General features: G+C 37.7%; 1 protein-coding gene across 3 annotated transcripts in view; it reads right to left on the bottom strand.

Annotated features, from left to right (window-relative positions):
- Nucleotides 1-14472, bottom strand: part of MARCHF1 (membrane associated ring-CH-type finger 1) — an 835479-nt gene that overhangs the window by 548805 nt on the left and 272202 nt on the right. For all 3 annotated transcript variants that reach the window (XM_049709031.1, XM_049709032.1, XM_049709030.1), the window contains exon 2: nucleotides 1122-1198. The gene's annotated coding sequence lies outside the window, so the exon portion shown is untranslated. The remainder of the gene's footprint in view (nucleotides 1-1121; nucleotides 1199-14472) is intronic.

The following is a 14472-nucleotide window of genomic DNA, read 5'->3' on the forward strand; positions in this document are numbered from 1 at the left end:
ACTATATACATTTCTAAAATCTATTCTAACTTTTGAGTGTGTTTTTCCAGTTACCATACTCCATATTAATCCAGCTTGTTCAAAAATACTGGAGCAACAAAATACCCCTGCTGAATGCACTTGGAATAGCCACTTCGCTGCTGATTACAGATCTCCACGTACATCGCTTCATCCAGATGACCCTCCCCCATCCACTTACTATGGGGGGACATAGCACAATTTTTTTCTCTTGTTTATTGGGAATAGTTTACTTGAATAAAAAGCACACACACAAAAAAAACACAGAAAAGAAAAAGTTGCAAATGTCAAATTACATGAGGTGTATTACATCCTCAATCTCCTGAGTCAGTCATAGAAAAGTAACTAGAGGCAAGGGGGCTATTCTGTATCAATATCAGAAGAGAGCCTGTAAAAGAGGGAGAAATTATTTTGCTTTCTACTGTGTTTTAGAAACTGAAATAGCAAAACTCTCAACTTTGAGGTAATCAGAAGGGTTGTAAATTCAAAGTTTCAGGAAACATTCACTTTAATGTCACTCATGACTCTCCACACAGTAGCTTTTCTTTGCCTCACATCATGTAAAATTCATGAGTGTTAGACAGATTTTAGTACATCCAAACAATGTGGTACACATCTCATCATAATGAATAATCCAGGAATGTAAAAATCTAAGTTTTAGTAACAAAAAGAAAATCAATATGTTTCCTAAAGAGGCTCAGTATTCAGTTACCTTCATCAGGACCCAAGAGGCAGCTGTTACAGATCAAATTGAAAGTATTCGTTCAGTGAAATACAGGACATTATAATTACCAATATATTCACCCAGGCCAAATCAGTATTACTGAGAGCACTGCCCATTTAAATTAGCTAAAAAACTTATAAAGTTCCTCTCACAGGTCATTAAAATATTGGATAATACATACAATGAAACAGAGTTGATCTAACAAAGAAATGTTTTTCACTATCCATTGAAATTGAATAAAATTTAGGTAAAAGAAATCTTGAAAAAATAAAATTGTCTTCTATTAAATCAAATTTGACACTAATTCCAAATTTAAAAAAAAAACTGGTTCTCTGCAGCAGAAAATCTTCTTTACTAACATAAAAATAGATAAACTTACAAAATACAGCAGTGTCTTGTTTAATCCCAGCAGAACATCTGAGGACATTCTCTCAGAACTCCTCGCGGGTACATTTCCTGAAAAAGAAAATTGAAATAAATAAACTTAAAGGCTGCACTTAAAAAAAAAATTAACTTTAAGGAAACTAATTCTGCGTAATGGAAAGATCCCACAAATGTACAAATTGTGGGTCTATCTAAATAGTCTTTATAATGTAATAGGGAGGGTTCCCAGTGTCATTTGCGTCAACATTCAGCTGTGGAAGAATTTATATCAATATCCATACAGTTTCAAAATGTGTAAATACTTTTAGTATATTAAGAAGAGAAAGGTGCTGACTATCCAAGTGGGGAGATTGTTAGTAAAGCGGCTAGAATGGCCAACCCGAGCACCAGGAGAGGAAAAATGAGTACGATTGTAGCTCGAGGCCGGGGGAAGACGGCGGAAGAGTAAGACGCGGATATAACCTTCCTCCCCACAAATACATCAGAAATACATCTACACGTGGAACAACTCCTACAGAACACCTACTGAACGCTGGCAGAAGACCTCGGACCTCCCAAAAGGCAAGAAACTCCCCACGTACCTGGGTAGGGCAAAAGAAAAAACAGAGACAAAAGAATAGGGACGGGACCCGCACCTCTGGGAGGGAGCCGTAAAGGAAAAGGTTTCACACACTAAGAGCCCCTTCGCGGTCGGAGACTGCGGGCGGCGGAGGAGGAAAGCTTCGGAGCCGCGGTGAAGAGCACAGCCACACAGGTGCGGAAGGCAAAGCGGAGAGATTGCTGCACAGAGTATCGGTGCCGACCAGCACTCTCCAGCCCGAGAGGCTTGTCTGCTCCCCCGCCGGGGCGGGCGGGGCTGGGAGCTGAGATTCGGGCTTCGGAGGTCGGATCCCAGGGAGAGGACTCGCGGCATGAACACACCCTGCAGGGGGTTAGTGCACCACGGCTAGCCGGGAGGGAGTCCGGGGAAAAGTCTGGACCTGCCGAAGAGGCAAGAGACGTTTTCTTCCCTCTTTGTTACCTGGTGCGCGAGGAGACGGGATTAACAGCGCTGCATAAAGGAGCTCCAGAGACGGGCGCGAGCCGCGGCTAAAAGCACGGACCCAAGAGACAGGCATGAGACGCTAAGGCTGCTGCTGCCGCCACCAAGAAGCCTGTGTGCGAGCACAGGTCAGTCTCCACACCCCCCTTCCCGGGAGCCTGTGCAGCCCGCCACTGCCACGGTCTCCATATCCAGGGGAAACTTCCCCGGGAGAACGCACGACGCACCTCAGGCTGCTGCAACGTCACGCCGGCCGGCGCCTCACACTGCTGCAAGGTCACGCCGGCCGGCGCCTCACGCTGGTGCAACGTCACACCGGCCGGCGCCACACGCTGGTGCAACGTCACGCCGGCCTCTGCCGACGCAGGCCCGCCCCGCACGCCGTGCCCCTCCCTCCCCCCGCCCCCCGCCCCCCGTGCCCCTCCCCCCCCACCTGAGTGAGCCAGAGCCACCGAATCAGCGGCTCCTTTAACCCCGTCCTGTCTGAGCGAAGAACAGACGGCCTCCGGCGACCTACACGCAGAGGCGGGGCCAAATCCAAAACTGAGCCCCGGGAGCTGTGCAAACAAAGAAGAGAAAGGGAAATCTCTCCCAGCAGCCTCAGAAGCAGCGGATTAAAGCTCCATAATCAACCTGATGTACCTGCATCTGTGGAATACCTGAATAGACAACGAATCAACCCAAACTGAGGAGGTGAACTTTGAAAGCAAGATTTATTATTTTTTCCCCTTTTCCTCTTTTTGTGTGTATGCTTCTGTGTGAGATTTTGTCTGTATAGCTTTTCTTTCATAATTTGTCCTAGGGTACTTATACGTCCGTTTTTTTTGGATTTTTTTTTTTTTTTACTTTTTTAAAAAAATTTTGTTTCTTAGTAATTATTTTTTATTTTAATAACTATCTTATTTTATCTTACTTTATTTTATTTTCTTTTATCCTCTTTCTTTCTTTCTACTTTTTCTCCCTTTTATTCTGAGCCATGTGGATGAAAGGCTCTTGGTGCTCCAGGCAGGTATCAGGGCTGTGCCTCTGAGGTGGGAGAGCCAACTTCAGGACACTGGTCCACAAGAGAACTCCCAGCTCCACGTAACATCAAATGGCGAAAATCTCCCAGAGATCTCCATCTCAACACCAACACCCAGCTTCACTCAACGACCAGCAAGCCACAGTGCTGGACACCCTATGCCAAACAATCAGCAAGACAGAAACACAACCCCACCCATTAGCAGAGAGGCTGACTAAAATCATAATAAGTCCACAGACACCCCCAAACACACCACCAGACGTGGACCTGCCCACCAGAAAGACAAGATCCAGCCTCATCCACCAGAACACAGGCACTAGTCCCCTCCACCAGGAAGCCTACACAACCCACTGAACCAACCTTAGCCACTGGGGACAGTCAACAAAAACAACGGGAACTACGAACCTGCAGCCTGCAAAAAGGAGAACCCAAACACAGTAAGATAAGCAAAATGAGAAGACAGAAAAACACACAGCGATGAGGGAACAAGATAAAAACCAACCAGACCTAACAAATGAAGAGGAAATAGGCAGTCTACCTGAAAAAGAATTCAGAATAATGATAGTAAAGATGATCCAAAATCATGGAACTAGAATAGAGAAAATGCAAGAAACATTTAACAAGGACCTAGAAGAACCAAACATGAAACAAGCAATGATGAACAACACAGAAAATGAAATTAAAAATACTCTAGAAGGGAACAATAGCAGAATAACCGAGGCAGAAGAATGGATAAGTGACCTACAAGATAAAATAGTGGAAATAACTACTGCAGAGCAGAATAAAGAAAAAAGATTGAAAAGAATTGAGGACAGTCTCAGAGACCACTGGGACAACATTAAACGCACCAACATTCGAATTATACGGGTTCCAAAAGAAGAGAAAAAGAGAGGGACTGAGAAAATATTTGAAGAGAGTATAGTTGAAAACTTCCCTAATATGGGAAAGGAAAGAGTTAATCAAGTCCAGGAAGCACAGAGAGTCCCATACAGGATAAATCCAAAGAGAAACACGCCAAGAAACATATTAAACTGTCAAAAATTAAATACAAAGAAAACATATTAAAAGCAGGAAGGGAAAAACAACAAATAACACACAAGGGAATCCCCATAAGGTTAACACCTGATCTTTCAGCAGAACCTCTGCAAGCCAGAAGGGACTGGCAGGACTTATTTAAAGTGATGAAGGAGAAAAACCTACAACCAAGATTACTCTACCCAGCAAGGATCTCATTCAGATTTCATTGAGAAATTAAAACCTTTACAGAAAAGCAAAAGCTGAGAGAGTTCAACACCACCAAACCAGCTTTACAACAAATGCTAAAGGATCTTCTCTAGGCAAGAAACACAAGAGAAGGAAAACACCTACAATAACAAACCCAAAACAATTAAAAAAATGGGAATAGGAACATACATATCGATAATTACCTTAAATGTAAATGGATTAAGTGCTCCCACCAAAAGACACAGACTGGCTGAATGGATACAAAAACAATGCCCATATATATGCTGTGTACAAGAGACCCACTTCAGACCTAGAGACACATACAGACTGAAAGTAAGGGATGGAAAAAGATATTCCATGCAAATGGAAACCAAAAGAAAGCTGGAGTAGCAATTCTCATATCAGACAAAATAGACTTTAAAATAAACACTATTACAAAAGACAAAGAAGGACACTACATAATGATCAAGGGATCGATCCAAGAAGAAGATATAACAATTGTAAATATTTATGCATCCAACATACGAGCACCTCAATACACAAGGCAAATACTAACAGCCATAAAAGGGGAAATCGACAGCAACACAATCATAGTAGGGGACTTTAACAACCCACTTTCACCAATGGACAGATCATCCAAAATGAAAACAAATAAGGAAACACAAGCTTTAAATGATACATTAAACAAGATGGACTTAATTGATATTTATAGGACATTCCATCCAAAAACAACAGAATACACTTTCTTCCCAAGTGCTCATGGAACATTCTCCAGGATAGATCATATCTTGGGTCACAAATGAAACCTTGGTAAATTTAAGAAAATTGAAATCGTATCATGTATCTTTTCCGACAGCAACACTATGAGACTAGATATCAACTAAAAGAAAAAATCTGTAAAAATATAAATACATGGAAGCTAAACAATACACTACATAATAACCAAGAGATCACTGAAGAAATCAAAGAGGAAATCAAAAAATACCTAGAAACAAATGACAATGAAAACACGACGACCCAAAACCTATGTGATGCAGCAAAAGCAGTTCTAAGAGGGAAGTTTACAGCAATACAAGCCTACCTCAAGAAATAGGAAACATCTCGAATAAACAACCTAACCTTGCACCTAAAGCAACTACAGAAAGAAGAACAAAAAAACCTCAAAGTTAGCAGAAGGAAAGAAATCATAAAGATCACATCAGAAATAAATGAAAAAGTAATGAAGGAAACGATAGCAAAGATCAATAAAACTAAAAGCTGGTTCTTTGAGAAGATAAACAAAATTGATAAACCATGAGCCAGACTCACCAAGAAAAAAAGGGAGAAGACTCAAATCAATACAATTAGAAATGAAAAAGAAGAAGTAACAACTTGACACTGCAGAAACACAAAAGATCATGAGAGATTACTACAAGCAACTCTATGCCAATAAAATGGACAACCTGGAAGAAATGGACAAATTCTTAGAAAGGCACAAGCTGCCAAGACTGAATCACGAAGAAATAAAAAATATGAACAGACCAATCACAAGCACTGAAATTGAAATTGTGATTAAAAATCTTCCAGCAAACAAAGCCCAGGACTAGGTGGCTTCACAGGCGAATTCTATCAAACATTTAGAGAAAAGCTAACACCTATCCTTCTCAAACTCTTCCAAAATATAGCAGAGGGCGGAACACTCCCAAACTCATTCTACGAGGCCACCATCACCCTGATACCAAAACCAGATAGGGATGTCACAAAGAAAGAAAACTACAGGCCAATATCACTGATGAACATAGATGCAAAAATCCTCAACAAAATACTAGCAAACATATTCCAAAGCATATTAAGAGTATCATACACCATGATCACGTGGGGTTTATTTCAGGAATGCAAGGATTCTTTAATATACACAAATCAATCAATGTGATACACCATATTAAGAAATTGAAGGAGAAAAGCCATATGGTCATCTCAATAGATGGAGAGAAAGCTTTCGACAAAATTCAACACCCATTTATGATAAAAACCCTTCAGAAAGTAGGCATAGAGGGAACTTTCCTCAACATGATAAAGTCCATATATGACAAACCCACAGCCAACATCATCTTCAATGGTGAAAAACTGAAAGCATTTCCACTAAGATCAGGAACAAGACAAGCTTGCCCACTCTCACCACTCTTATTCAACATAGTTTTGGAAGTTTTAGGCACAGCAATCAGAGAAGAAAAGGAAATAAAAGGAATCCAAATCAGAAAAGAAGAAGTAAAGCTGTCACTGTTTGCAGATGACATGATACTATACCTACAGAGTCCTAAAGATGCTACCAGAAAAGTACTAGAGCTAACCAATTAATTTGGTAAAGTAGCAGGATACAAAATGAATGCACAGAAATCTCTGGCATTCCTATACACTAATGATGAACAATCTGAAAGTGAAATCAAGAAAACACTCCCATTTACCATTGCAACAAAAAGAATAAAATATCTAGGAATAAACCTACCTAAGGAGACAAAAGACCTGTATGCAGAAAATTATAAGACACTGATGAAAGAAATTAAAGATGACACAAATAGATGGAGAGATATACCATGTTCTTGGATTGGAAGAATCAATATTGTGAAAATTACTCTACAACCCAAAGCAATCTACAGATTCAGTGCAATCCCTATCAAACTACCAATGGCATTTTTCAAAGAACTAGAACAAAAAGTTTCACAATTTGTATGGAAACACAAAAGACCCCAAATAGCCAAAGCAATCTTGAGAACAAAAAACAGAGCTAGAAGAATCAGGCTCCCTGACTTCAGACTATACTACAAAGCTACCGTAATCAAGACAGTATGGTACTGGCACAAAAACAGAAATATAGATCAATGGAACAGGATAGAAAGCCCAGAGATAAACCCATGCACATATGGTCACCTTATCTTTGATAAAGGAGGCAGGAATGTACAGTGGAGAAAGGACAGCCTCTTCAATAAGTGGTGCTGGGAAAACTGGACAGGTACATGTAAAATTATGAGATTAGAACACTCCCTAACACAATACACAAAAATAAGCTCAAAATGGATTAAAGACCTAAATGTAAGGCCAGAAACTATCAAACTCTTAGAGGAAAACATAGGCAGAACACTCTATGACATAAATCACAGCAAGATCCTTTTTGACCCACCTCCTAGAGAAATGGAAATAAAAACAAAAATAAACAAATGGGACCTAATGAAACTTCAAAGCTTTTGCATAGCAAAGGAAACCATAAACAAGACCAAAAGACAACCCTCAGAATGGGAGAAAATATTTGCAAATGAAGCAACTGACAAAGGATTAATCTCCAAAATTTACAAGCAGCTCATGCAGCTCAATAACAATAAAACAAACAACCCAATCCAAAAATGGGCAGAAGACCTAAATAGACATTTCTCCAAAGAAGATATACAGACTGCCAACAAACACATGAAAGAATGCTCAACATCATTAATCATTAGAGAAATGCAAATCAAAACTACAATGAGATATCATCTCACACCAGTCAGAATGGCCATCATCAAAAAATCTAGAAACCTAAATGCTGGAGAGGGTGTGGAGAAAAGGGAACCCTCTTGCACTGCTGGTGGGAATGTGAATTGGTACAGCCACTATGGAGAACAGTATGGAGGTTCCTTCAGAAACTACAAATAGAACAAACATATGACCCAGCAATCCCACTACTGGGCATATACACTGAGAAAACCATAATTCAAAAAGAGTCATGTACCAAAATGTTCATTGCAGCTCTATTTACAATAACCAGGAGACAGAAACAACTAAGTGTCCATAATCGGATGAATCGATAAAGAAGATGTGGCAAATATATACAATGGAATATTACTCAGCCATAAAAAGAAGCGAAATTGAGTTATCTGTAGTGAGGTGGATGGACCTAGAGTCTGTCATACAGAGTGAAGTAAGTCAGAAAGAGAAAGACAAATACCATATGCTAACACATATATATGGAATCTAAGAAAAAAAATGTCATGAAGAATCTAGGGGTAAGACAGGAATAAAGACACAGACCTACTAGAGAATGGACTTGAGGATATGGGGAGGGGGAAGGGTAAGCAGTGACAAAGAGAGAGAGTGGCATGGACATATATACACTACCAAACGTAAAATAGATAGCTAGTGGGAAGCAGCCGCATAGCACAGGGAGATCAGCTCGGTGCTCTTTGACCAGCTAGAGGGGTGGGATAGGGAGGGTGGGAGGGAGGGACACGCAAGAGGGAAGAGATATGGGAACATATGTATATGTATAAGTGATTCACTTTGTTATAAAGCAGAAACTAACATACCATTGTAAAGCAATTATACTCCAATAAAGATGTAAAAAAAAAAAGTCAACTGAAGTTTTATTTTCTAATAAAATAGTTCATAATGATCTCTTCTAGTGTAAGACATAAAAAGGCTGTTTATGCCATTTATGTGCTGCTGAACAGCCAAGACACTCAGCAAAAGCCCCAAAGACAGATGACAAACTAAAAAAAAAAAAAATCAGACTATAATATCTGGCTCCAGTTTAATACAGTTGCTTTATAAAGATAGTTGGAAATTGATAGAATGTTTTTTATATATATATAAATTTATTTATTTATTTTTGGCTGCCTTGGGTCTTCGTTGCTGTGCCTGGGCTTTCTCTAGCTGCTGTGAGCTGGAGCTACTCTTCATTGTGGTGCGCAGGCTTCTCATTGCAGTGGCTTCTCATTGTGGAGCATAGGCTGCCATAGTTGTGGCATGCAGGCTCAGTAGTTGTGGCACACAGGCTTACTTGCTCTGTGGCATGTGGGATCTTCCTGGACCAGGGCTCGAACCTGTGTTCCCTGCACTGGAAGGTGGATTCTTAACCACTGCACCACCAGGGAAGTCCTTGATAGAATTTTTTAAACATAATGAGGATGAATGAAAAAATGAAGCACTTGAAGGACAAGCAAGAGACACTGTGTGAAGCTAAACAAGTTTCATTTTGGGATCTTTATATATTCAAACAGCACATCACGGGGGAATAGTCACCAGGGACTTCCCTGGTGGTGCAGTGGTTAAGAATCTGCCTGCCAATGCAGGGGACATGGGTTCGATCCCTGGTCTGGGACGGACCCACATGCCGCAGAGCAACTAAGCCCGTGCGCCACAACTACTGAGCCTGCGCTATAGAGCCCGCGAGCTCCACAAGAGAAGCCACCACAATGAGAAGCACGTGCACCGCAACGAAGAGTAGCTCCTGCTTGCCCCAACTAGGGAAAGCCTGCAAGCAGCAACGAAGACCCAACGCAGCCAAAAATAAATTTAAAAAATAATTAAATCTATAAAAAATTATTTTAAAAAAGGAAATATTCACCAGCCACGTGATTCACAGTCTCTTGTATCCCCAGATATAACACAGCAGCAACAATTTCTTATTTGTTTTAGGGTCCACTCCAGTAGAAGGCAGAGCTGACTACAATATACGTTCCCCCAAAAGATGTATCTAAGAATGTTTTTAGCAGTATTATTGGGAATAGACAAAATCTGGAAACAACTCGTGTACTCAGTAATGGGATAAACAAAGTGTGATATATTCATGAAAAAATATTGAATTGCTTATGTTTGGTTGAAGGGGCTAAGAATGCCAATTGTCCATACAGTGAGCTGGTATCAACCTCTTAAGACCTCAATATATTGTTTTTTTAAATAAAGAAAGATCACAAGATGGTATTTTAACAAACTGGAGTAATAGAGACAATTATTGGTCATTTTTCAAGGAATGCATAGAGCAACACTGTAGTTGTAGGTAAAATATGACATTTTCATATCAGAGTTGTATCTATTTACAGAATTACTGTGGAGAGGTGTTAGGAGAGGTTGTGTAATAGTTATCTAAAATAAGCGTGCCTATGGAATAAGTTGATTTACGAAAGTCGACTTCTTCCACCTGGAAACACATTGTAACCATGACTATGTACAACAAATAGAATGTCAGATAAATTAGAGAAATAACAATAACAAGAACAAAACTGTTTCCATAGAGACCTTTGAGAATTTCCTTCAACTTTTAAATATTTTCAACGCAATTCCAAAAATAGGTCATTGTTATTATACCTTCTTTCACTATTTTTTAAATAAATTGTGCATTTTTAACTACCCCTAAATAAAAATAGTGTTAGCATTCAAACATCCATCAACAATTGCGAATGACATCTTTATGAATTAAAGAATAGTATCCGTTTTTGGCTCAAAATAGTGCAACTACTGTTATCAGTTTTAATTCTGGCTAACTTCAGTTATGCTCAAATTAAATTGAATAACTTTAAAATTTTCCATGTTTCAAAGGATCATTTTTACAGATCATATAATTTAAATGGAATTTAGATATCAAAATCCGAGTTCCAAATACAAAGTACCGTGAAATATCAATGGATCAATTAGCGTAATGAAAGCAAACAGAAACCCCAGCAAATTGTGCAAAAATTATGTTGTCATTAATTGCTTGAGTGAGATTAGTATTACACATCCTACTGCCTCATCATTGTAGGTTCTCCAGCTGTTTTTCCGTCTTCATAGGTACCTGTCCAACATTTACTTCTTCTTGTGTCATATGGCAAGAGACACAATAAAGGAGAGAAAGGAGGAAGGAAGGGAGGGAAGAAGAAAGGGAAATAGGGAGGAAGGGAGAAAAAAAAGAGCAAAGCTCACATAAAGAGAGATGTATCTGGAGAAAAGAGAGACTTTGAGACTAAACTGTGGTCACCACAGGTGTTCATATATATTTGGGCATTTTGTGAGGTGGGTGTGAAAAATATCTTTGATGGTGACTGAGGAGAATCCTGAGACAGAACTAAGTGAATAGAAAATTGAATAGATAAGTTTATCCTTGAAATAAATTACCCAGGTGGAAGTGGGGAGATGTCAAGATTTAATCAACAGATGGTACATAATGATTATACATGAGATTTATCTTCCAAACCACTCCCTGTGACTGTTGAAGATGTTTTTGGAGGGAGGAAGAATGTACGTTAAAGGTGAAACTATTGTTTCACTAAAAACGTGGGATAGCATTTGTTCCTCAGATTGAGCCCAGCACATCTAAGGGTGCCTCACTCATTGCGAACATTTTTACTTGTATATTTTTATTATAAATATCTAATCCAAAATAGGTGATTTGCATGTTTATTATGACAAACTTCCAGTAAATGGGATAAATTGCTCTGCTATTATAGAAGGATCAATATACATCACTTTACTTGGATTGACAAATGAGGAATAAGTTTGCTAAACTAAAGATCTGATAAACAAAAAATAGTGTTGATTGAAAAACCTCTATGATAATCTGTGCTTCTAAACAAGTGGCTGGGTTTCAAATTGCTACAACCATCAACCTTTCTATCATTCTATTTTAATTCGATCTGCTTGATCTATCTACCTATGTATCTAATCTATCTACGGTTGTATGTATGCGCGTATATATGTATATATATTCACACAATTAAAAAATCTCTCATTGGTGTTAGTGCAATGGCTATACTTAATACAATTTTATGGTAGTTTGCACCATCTGGTTTTTGCTTACTGAAACATAAAGATATTGCTGAGCCCCCAATTAAATCTAGAAGGTGCTTTAAATATGATACAAATCATTACATAAGTGTTATCAATTAATCATTAATAATCCAAAAGTAAATACTAACATAGGCTTAAATTAAAATTACTGTATAACGATCCACTCATTATAGCTATTTTCTTAGTGTAAATAGTTGGTCAGTACCACTATTAAATGCTGTGTTAAAAGTTGCTGTTTATTTCCAATACAGGTTATATATTAAAGCATATCAAATTATTTTATTATTTTCCCTAAATATTAGAAACACAAAAAAATTTACGATAAACTTATTAGAATACAATCATTGTAATAAACGTATTTTATTATAATAGAAATCATTGAGACAAGTAAACAAAAAGTGGAAAACCTTACACAAAAAAATAAAAAGGAAATTATTTAGAACATCAAAAATATTTTTGAAGAATGAGGATTCAATGATCAAAAAGAAAAAAGGAGCGAGAACCTCAGAGCTATTAATTTTAGCAGAATGTAGCATAAGTCATCATTGATGGAGCAGGATATGATATTATCGCCCATCTCTTAGTCTGCAATGACTAGTGACTTTCAACAAAAACTAGCAGAGAAGAAAATCCTAAAAAAACCATCAAATCAAATGTGTTCCCTTAAAATCCCAGAATGTAGACATATTTTAAAATATTCATCACTGAGCTACTCTTGCTGAAAAACCATCCATTTCATAAATGAAAGTTTGACTATACAAAAGATAGCTCAGGTTTTGGGATATTTGTTACACTCTGATTTTTTCAAATGAAAAAAAAATGACTATATTCTGGTTCCTTTATGCAAAGCAACTTGCAGTTAGTCTGAATTTCTGCAGATATAAAATCCCTGAATCAGTTGAGAATGAACAAAATCAATTATAGGCAGTGAGTAAACATGAATAAAGTGAGCTGGATAGCTATCACAGTGTTAGGTACTTAAAATTAAAATCTAATTTGTAAAAATCAATAACTATTTTTGTTGCAGAACAGACCCTAAATGAAAATAAGAAAGGATAAGTTCTTGATCATATAATATACATAAATTTGGTTTTGGCAAGGCAACTGTGTACAGAATATCATCCAAAGAAATTTTATGAGAGTTATAATGGAAATTTTCGGCATTTGGCAAAGATCATAGTAAAACTTGTTAATATTATGAAAGAATGTTTATTCAGACTAAGAACACTAGCATCAATTAGTATGACACATCATTTAAGGAATGATATACCAAACTGAATAATTAGATTTATTGCAAAAGTAATGAATCATTCATTTGGAAGGAAATGCTAAATGTTACTCAAATTATTTTACATACAGCTCATACTATAAGCATTGTATAACAAAATATAATTATTGAGAATTTGATCATTTGAAATTTTGACTTTTTATGTAAACATTTTTGAGATTTTTTTTTCCAGGAGGTACAACAACAGGTACATTTTTTGTAGATTCTTGAATTCCAAATATAGGGGGGAAATCTGATGGCTAAGCAGACGCCATAGCTGCCACAAAATACACAGAAAACATAATAGATTTCAGCAAAATTTTGATTTCAGGAGAAAATACTCAAAGAAAAACTGAGGAATTTTAAATTCTTTTGCTGTCTAGTCTCTAAGCATGAATACTTAATAACACAGCACAAATTTCTTCGGACATACCTGATTTTGTCTTATAAGGTTGAAGATCTTAACTTTCCCTGGCTTCAATTAAATTTTAAATGATATTGAATATCTGTCAATCATAAACATTAAAACATTACAAATATTCCATGGGAAACTTAAATCGATGCCTACACACCACGAAAAACTCAAAGTTTATCATGCACTGTTTCAAATAAATCTCTTGATGACAAGGCTAGATGATGGTACACCTTCCAAAATATCTGCTTTTAAATTTATTTCTTAATTCTGCATGCTGTATTAAGTAAAATTAACATTTTAGAGCAGGAGTCTGAAAACTTTTTGTGAAGAGCCAGAGGGTAAGAGCCTGTAGGCTTTGCAGACTGCATACTGTCACAACAATACTGTTGTGTTGCACATTCTGTGTCTGTATTTACAATCCTTTAAAAACATTTTAAAAATTCTAGCACATGGGTCATACAAAAGCAGGCCATAGTTTACCAGTTTATGTTTTAGAGTTTTTCTAATGAAGTAGTCACTAGCCACATGTAAATTTAAATTTAAGGAATAAAAATTCTCAAGTTCTCAATAATTCCAAGTCTCGATAGCCACATGTAGCTGGTGGCAACTGTAATGAACACTGCAGAGAGAAAGCATGCCAAGAAAGTTCTATTGCACAGTATTGTTTTAGAGAAAAAAAAAATGCAAAAAGTCGGTGTGTGCATTTGTGTGTGTGTGTGTGTATCCCTTGAAAGCATTAGGAAAAACCAAGGTAATAAGGGCTGAATCTCTTGACATTGATACTAATCTATGCCATTTAGAAAATGCCAGAATTAAAAAGATGGCT

This window comes from Orcinus orca, chromosome 4 (genome assembly GCF_937001465.1).
Source record: "Orcinus orca chromosome 4, mOrcOrc1.1, whole genome shotgun sequence".
In the NCBI taxonomy this organism is placed as follows: domain Eukaryota; kingdom Metazoa; phylum Chordata; class Mammalia; order Artiodactyla; family Delphinidae; genus Orcinus; species Orcinus orca.